Source organism: Schistocerca americana, chromosome 1, assembly GCF_021461395.2.
Source record: "Schistocerca americana isolate TAMUIC-IGC-003095 chromosome 1, iqSchAmer2.1, whole genome shotgun sequence".
NCBI classification, from domain to species: domain Eukaryota; kingdom Metazoa; phylum Arthropoda; class Insecta; order Orthoptera; family Acrididae; genus Schistocerca; species Schistocerca americana.
The window spans coordinates 667,842,169-667,850,372 of NC_060119.1; the positions used below are offsets into that span (position 1 = coordinate 667,842,169).

The 8,204-nt window shown below is 44.7% G+C and overlaps 1 non-coding gene across 1 annotated transcript; it reads right to left on the reverse strand.

Annotated features, from left to right (window-relative positions):
* Positions 1-7,781: 7,781 nt before the first annotated feature.
* Positions 7,782-7,856, reverse strand: Trnas-cga. The gene has a single exon. It is a non-coding gene; the product is annotated as a tRNA-Ser (tRNA).
* Between the last annotated feature and the right edge of the window lie 348 nt (positions 7,857-8,204).

An 8,204-nucleotide genomic window follows, 5' to 3' on the forward strand; every position in this document is an offset into this window, starting at 1 on the left:
GAGCGAGGATTTCAAGGAAGGGTAATGCACCACCCATCTTTACTTTTATTGTAAACCTAATGTGATCGTGAACGCCGTTCATATGTTATAAGAAGTCGCTCAGTTTTTCACATCCATGGGCCAGATGATGAAAGTGTAATCGAGGTGACGATAAAAGCAATTGGGCTTAGCTGGAGCCGTGTCTAAAGTGATGTCTTCAAATTTTTCCTTCAAAAAGTTAGCTGCGGATGGAGCTAGCTGACTTTCCATAGCCACGCCAACCAATTGGACGAATTACTGGCAGCCACAAAGGAAAAATGTCGATGTATACTTCAACAATCCCACAATTGCACTATCAGATAAGTACACAATCTTCGACAGGAACACGTATAAAGAGGGAGACCACATCAAAACTGACCATTATATCAGATTGCACAAGAAACAGACGTCTAATTGCATTGATACAGTCGTGGGTGTTTTTGATGTGATGCACATAAAGACTCGACATCAAGAATAATGCGAAAGAGATCAGAGCTCTTGAAGCAGTCATCATTGGAAGAGGCCACTATGAAGAAAGTCCTCAGGGGCTGAGACCACCTATGCTTTATGGGCTTCCAAAGAGCCGCAAAACTGATTCTCCTCTTGGCCGCATTGTGAACAGTACTTGGTCACGAACTTACAGACCGGCAAAACGTTTGCAAGCCTCCTCACACCTTATGTCTGTCGCTGTGTACAAGATGCCGTCAGTGCGTCTGCTACCACGTCGGCCAACCACTACGTACTGTGGAGCACGCAGGGACAGAACACGGGAGGTGCTTACGCCTATGATATACTAAAAAATCAGCCATGGCAGAAAATGCTTTAAAAGTCGATACAGAGTTATGTTCTACGAAACATCTTTTATTACGATGACGTAGTGGTTTTGGGACAGCGTTATACACTGAAATGCCAAAGACATTGGTACAGGCATGCTCATTCGAATACAGAGATATACAAACAAGCAGAGTACGGCGCTGCGGTCGGCAACGCCTGTGTAAGACAACAAGCGTCTGGCGCAGTTGTCAGATCGGTTACAGCTGCTACAATGACAGGTTATCAAGTTTTAAGCGAGTTCGAACGTGGTGTTACAGTCGGCGAACGAGCTATGGGACGCAGCGTCTCTGAGGTAGCGATGAAGTGGGGATTTTCCCGTACGAGCATTTGACAAGTGTACCGTGAATATCAGGAATCCGGTAAAACATCAAACCTCCGACATCGCTGCAGCCGGAAAAAGATCCTGCAAGAACGGGTCCAACGACGACTGAAGAGAATTGTTCAACGTGACAGAAGTGCAACCTTCCGCAAATGGCTGCAGATTTTAATACTGGACCATCAACAAGTGTCAGCGTACGTTGCCATTGAACGAAACATCATCGATATGGCATTGCGGAGCCGAATGCCCATTCCTGTACCCTTGATGACTGCACGACACAAAGGTTTACGTCTCGCCTGGGCCCCCCAACACCGACATTGGATTGTTGATGACTGGAGACATGTTGCTTGGTCGGACGAGTCTCGTTTCAGAATGTATCGAGCTGATAGATGTTATGGGTATGGAGACAACCTCACGAATCCATGGACCCTGCATGTCAGTAGTGGACTGTTCAAGCTGGTGGAGGCTCTGTAATGGTGTGGGGCGTGTGCAGTTGGAGTGATATGGGACACTCGATACTTCTAGATACGACCCTGACAGGTGACATGTATGTAAGCATTCTGTCTGATCACCTGCATCCATTCATATTCACTGTGAATTCCGACGGACTTGGGCAATTCCAGCAGGACAATGCGACAACCCACACGTCCAGAATTGCTACAGAGTGGCTCCAGAAACACTTCCACTGGCCACCAAACGTCCAGACATGAAAATTGTTGGCCATATCTGGTCTGCCTTGCAACGTGCTGTTCTGAAGAGATCTCCACCCCTTCGTACTCTTACGGATTTATGGTCAGCCCTGAGGGATTCATGATGTCTATTCTCTCCAGCACTACTTCAGACATTAGCCGAGTCCATGCCACGTCGTGCTGCGGCACTTCTGCGTGCTCGTGGGGCCATACACGATATTAGGCAGGGTTACTAGATTCTTAGGCTCTTCGGTGTAAATGAAGCTACAGGCATAATAATATCTGAAAACACTATCAGTAAGGTCGGTGGTTTGCAGCTCAGCAAAGTCTGGGGCGCAGCCTTCGAGAGTTTAAATTGGGAGTGTCCGAAGGAAGAGAAAGGAAACATTACAAATTTGGTGAGGAAGCGATCACCAAAAGTGACGTCACAGCCAACAGCGGCGCTATATAACAGCGAGGCAACGCCAACACGGCAGTCATTTGCCACTTGAGAACGGCCGAGGAGAGCTAGGTCGAGAGCTCATGAGATTTTAACCATCTGTCGCAGCTGGAAGCCCGAGAAAATTTTATTATAATGTGAAGAGGTTGAAAAATCAGCCATTGTATTTGCCTCTGTTATCACATACTTTCACCAGTGTCAGTTACCGCTGCTAATTGTGATACACGCTGTTTACGGAGAGGCGGCCAAGTACTAAATTTGTAAACAGCGTGTATCACAATTAGCAGCGGTAACTGACACTGGTGAAAGTATGCAATGACAGAGGCAAATAGAATCGAATAAAATAAAGAGCAATGACACAGGAGTTTTCGCCTCAGACTTTTCGGCCGGTCAGGACCAGGAGGTTCCTTACTACCAAATAAGAGTCTGCTTCTTTCAGGCTATAGGAAGTGACTACGCTGTCTCTAGGGGCTTTGTGACACCGTAACCTTCTACGACGACACCTACATCTAGGAAACGGCTCCCCCAACAGTAGGGCTTGTTACATATTGCGCTGTATCGGGGCTTTATTTCGGCAGAAAGGCGCCGAAACGGTGGGCGTTCTGGCACCTCCCAGGACCATTATTTTGAACTCACAGTAATGTGTCGGCACTGGGGATTTAAAGAAGTACACGCATTTAAATCTCAATGTCACTATAATTTTCGCACTGACTCGGCAGCAGCGTCTAGTGAACGTGAAAGTGGTTCACGTATTATAGTGGGGTTGATTCAAATATGTAGCTTCTTTATAAAACGAATATGAACTAAGATCAATTCAGTTGTAATAAAACTCAATGAGTAGAAGGTAAATAAAATTTAAAGCATTTACTGAATATCTAACCTCGTGTCCCATGTTACACCGTAGTGGTTTCCCAAACTCTCGGCATTAGGTGACCCCAACGTTCTAGGAATGTCTTCGTCATTCATAGCTAAATGCTTTATTAATTAATACTGGACCATGGGCGTCAGCAGAAAAACTCTAGAATTTCCATTTTTAATATACATTTCTTGATCAGTTTTGAGATACGTAATGCCACAAGAACAAAATTTTGTAGGTGACACAAAAAATTTATTATACTTCAGACCGTTGATGGTACCCACTCAGCATTTATGTTCGTTGTACACAGATTATTTTAGTACTTAAAAGGTAAGCATCCTTCATGATTGTCTTCTTAGTAAATCTTTTTGTATTATTAAAATTATTATGGATGTAATACCGTTTTCAAGTTGACGTTCTAAAATTATAACCTTTTACGATTATATTTGATATGTTTCCAGCAAAACAAGAATAAGTTTACCGTACTCCCCAGGCCACCAGACCCACCGGATTTAAACCCAATGGAGAATTTGTGGGGTCATCTCTATTGGACTCTTCGCACACTGTAGTCTGTTTGGCTACACATCCCCGTCGGTAGCTTCCACAACCTCACTGATACTCTTGCTGCACGTGTCACAGCAGTCCACGTTGCAAGTCACATTAATGTGACTGGGTAGTGTGTAACATTTGCTGAAGACTACTTAATCGAAATGCTAATAACAATATATTAAAAGAACCGAAAATCATATGTGAGGAATATGGAACGATTAAAAATATGAAACAGATTAAAATAAAATCTTTTACAAGTCTAATGGGTAAGATAAAAGTGAAAAATTGTGACAGTTTGGTGAACAGATTAACATCCTAAATATCCAGTAACATGACATGTAATCAAAGATTAAAAATAAAGATAGCTACCAAAAGAATAATTTTTATAGAAGAAGGAGTATTTTCCGTAGACCAATAAAGACACAATATAGAACAAAAATGTCTGTGGATTGTTGCCCCTTTTATTGCCAAAATATGGACGCTACCACTGAGAGAGAAGAAATGGCTTGAAATGAGCAGTCGGAGGAAACTGAAATATGTGAAATGGACAGAGAAAATTATAAATGAGGCTATTTTACCCGGGGTGAATAAGAAATTATATACTGGGAGCAAGAGCAGGAAACTGTCTACGATGAGAAGAGACTGCAATGTGTAAAGGATGCACTAGAAAGAATGAAACTGGAAAGACGACCAGAGATAGACGAACTAACCGAGTAATTGACGACTTCAAGACATATGCATCGTACACAGCACAAGGACGACGGAAAACTGAAAGGACTGCAACTCTGAAACGGCGTTTAACGTAGTCACAGTTTTTTTCAAACGCCATTTATTTTTCTTTTAGTTTTCTTTCTTTTGACACTAATTATTGGAAAATAAGCAGTAAGAACATGATACGCAGTCAGTTTAACTCATTATGAGTGTCTGAGATGAAAGAGTTTCCAAAGATTGCTTTTGTTCCGTTTTGCGAGCCATCATATTTCAAGACAAAACGAAGTAGCGAATTTAGTTTGTTTCGCAAGAAAGGGCTCTTTGAGTAGGATATAAGGCATAATATCTCCGAAACGAAGTAGCACGAGTCTTAAACTGAAAGAATGAACGTAACACGAAACACAAAATGAAATTTTTATTCGTCAAACGTTTTCTCTGGTAGCTATCAGGAGAAGAGTTGCAGGACAATGCCAGTGTTCAGCACTTCCTTTTGTTCTGTTTTCCCCCTTTTTTTTGCTGCCGGATTGACGAGCCGCTGAAACTAATCGACGCAGAAAGCTCCTCCGACGGGCTGTTGTTCCTCTCAATAATGCACTCACCCAGCCAGAGAGAAAACAAAACGTGCCCAACTCGGCCCGCGCGGCGAGTGTCTGATCGCCGGAGCGGAAAGCGGCAGCGATAGCAGAGACGCCTGGCGGCGGCGCGCCGAGTCACGGTCCCGCCGCGTCGCCTCGCGACGCCCGCACCGGCGCTGGCGCTAACAAGCAATCGTGCGGCGCAAAATTGCTCCCCGCCGATCGTCAAAGGGAAAAATTAAAATTTGAGATGGGAACGTAACGAGACAATATCAAATAAATTGCACAAAGCGCTGCGTCTTTGAGCGCGACGGCACTCGTCTGACAAACCAGCCGTCAAACGATGCTCTCGTTCTCGTAATTGGGCGTCGCAGCTGCCTCTGTGTGCGGCGTTCGTTGTTGCGTGTCCAATGCGGCAACTGCCGTCACTGTTTATCGCCAAATTCAGTTACTTCTCCACAAAACGGGTTACTTCTCATTTTACGAGCGTACGACGCAAGAAATGGCGGTCTATTACTGGATGGGTAGCTCACGAGCATGTGACCTCTGTTCGACAACATCGAACATGAAGTCTGTCGACAAACGGGCATATGTTTTTATTCACTTTCTGCTTGAATGATGACACCACCACAACTGTTACGGTTCGAGTAGCTCTACTCGTAACACGTACATCTTCCAAGAAATGTAAAATGATAGATGCACATTTCAGAATATTGTATTAGTTGTCTGGATCCTTGAAAATTGGGGAAATGTTAATCCAGGTATTAAAAAGTCCAGGATTGAATCCTCAGTTAGTCATAGGATTTCTTTTTGTCACCTTTTATTTCTTTCACTTCTAGTTACAGGGTATATTATTACATTACATTAAAATGTATGTCAGCTGAATAAGGCATGTCACGTAACGACGGCATAATGACTTGTACGTTGTTACGCTTAAGGCTACTTGGAGCCATGAAAGGCACTCCAAGGTAGGAAATGAGATGCACAATGCAGAGAGCAAGCAAAGACGGTAGCGTTTACGTTACCGGAGGTAAATAGTGACACTAGAGCCGTGCAAATTGCAAACGCTTTGTGCAGCTGTCCCTGCGGAAAAGTTTCACTTCAGAGAATTAACTGGTAACTCCACCCATCGTCCAGGCACTGTCGTAAGCGGCCATTTTAGAAGATGGCCACGAAAAGGCACTTCTTAGCAGAGGCAGCAAGCTTGCAACTTGCTCCTGAGAATAGCAACGTCAGTGGGTTTAGAGACGTTACAGTGCAGTCCTCAACCACAGAACGGCAGAGGGCGGTGCCAAGTGACGTAAAACACTGTTGTTGTTGGCCATGACGCTGAACGCTGTTGCTACCAAACTTGGAGTTTATTAATGTAAAATCCAGAAGCAACCCTACCTACCGAGTAGGAGTAGGGGAGGAATCTAAATGTGGCTGGCCAGAGGCGCCCTGGTGGTGCATAACGACTCGCTAGATTGGCCGAAGACTATTAGTTGCGGGTGGATTGGTGTGTCAGCTACAGGAAGGGAGAAGTAGTGCGCCTCCACGGTTGTTTAAAAACTGTTTTTGTATTCAGAGTGAGTTCTCAGACAGCTCGCTGGGGTGCCGACTCCTTGCCGCTCGTGGCCGGCCTCGGTAAACTCCGACATGTGTGTTTTTCTACATCTACATCTACATCTACGTGATTACTCTGCTATTCACAATAAAGTGTCTGGCAGAGGGTTTAATGAACCACCTTCATGCTGTCTCTCTACCGATCCACTCTCGAACGGCACGCCGGCCGCGGTGGTCTAGCGGTTCTAGGCGCGCAGTCCGGAACCGCGCGACTGCTACGGTCGCAGGTTCGAATCATGCCTCGGGCATGGATGTGTGTGATAGGTTAGTTAGGTTTAAGTAGTTCTAAGTTCTAGGGGACTGATGACCACAGATGTTAAGTCCCATAGTGCTCAGAACCATTTTTTTTTTTTTTTCGAACGGCACGCGGGAAAAACGAGCACTTAAATTTTTCCGTGCGAGCGCTGATTTCTCTTATTTTATCGTGATGATAATTTCTCCCTATGTAGGTGGGTGATTACAGAATGTTTTCGCAATCGGAGGAGAAAACTGGTGATTGAAATTTCATGAGAAGATCCCGTCGCAACGAAAAACGCCTTTGTTTTAATGATTGCCACTCCAATTCACGTATCATGTCTGTGACACTACCTCCCCTATTTCGCGATAATACAAAACGAGCTGCCCTTCTTTGAACTTTTTCGATGTCATCCGTCAGTCCCACCTGATGCGGATCCCACACCGCACAGCAGTACTCCAGAATAGGGCGGACAAGCGTAGTGTAAGCAGTCTCCTAGGTAGACCTGTTGCACCTTCTAACTGTTCTGCCAATGAATCGCAGCCTTTGGTTTGCTCTACCCACAATATTATCTACGTGATCGTTCCAATTTACGTTATTTGTAATTGTAATCCTTAAGTATTTTCCTGAATTTACAGCCCTCAGATTTGTGTGACTTATCGCGTAATCGAAATGTAGCTGATTTCTTTCAGTATTCATGTGAATAACTTCGCACTTTTCTTTTTTCAAAGTCAACTGCCACTTTTCGCACCATACAGATATCTTATCTAAATCATTTTGCAAGTCGTTTTGATCATCTGATGACTTCACAAGACGGTAAATGACTGCATCATCTGCAAACAACCTAAGACGGCTACTCAGATTGTCTCCTATGTCGTTAATATTGATCAGGAACAATAGAGGGCCTATAACACTTCCTTGGAGTGAAACTTCCTGACAGATTAAAACTGTGTGCCCGACCGAGACTCGAACTCGGGACCTTTGCCTTTCGAGGGCAAGTGCTCTACCATCTGAGCTACCGAAGCACGACTCACGCCCGGTACTCACAGCTTTACTTCTGCCAGTACCTCGTACCTTAATCTGCGAGGAAGTTTCATATCAGCGCACACTCCGCTGCAGAGTGAAAATCTCATTCTGGAAACATCCCCCAGGCTGTGGCTAAGCCATGTCTCCGCAATATCCTTTCTTTCAGGAGTGCTAGTTCTGCATGGTTCGCAGGAGAGCTTCTGTAAAGTTTGTAACGTAGGAGACGAGATACTGGCAGAAGTAAAGCTGTGAGGACCGGGTGTGAGTCGTGCTTCGGTAGCTCAGATGGTAGAGCACTTGCCCGCGAAAGGCAAAGGTCCCGAGTTCGAGTCTCGGTCGGGCACACAG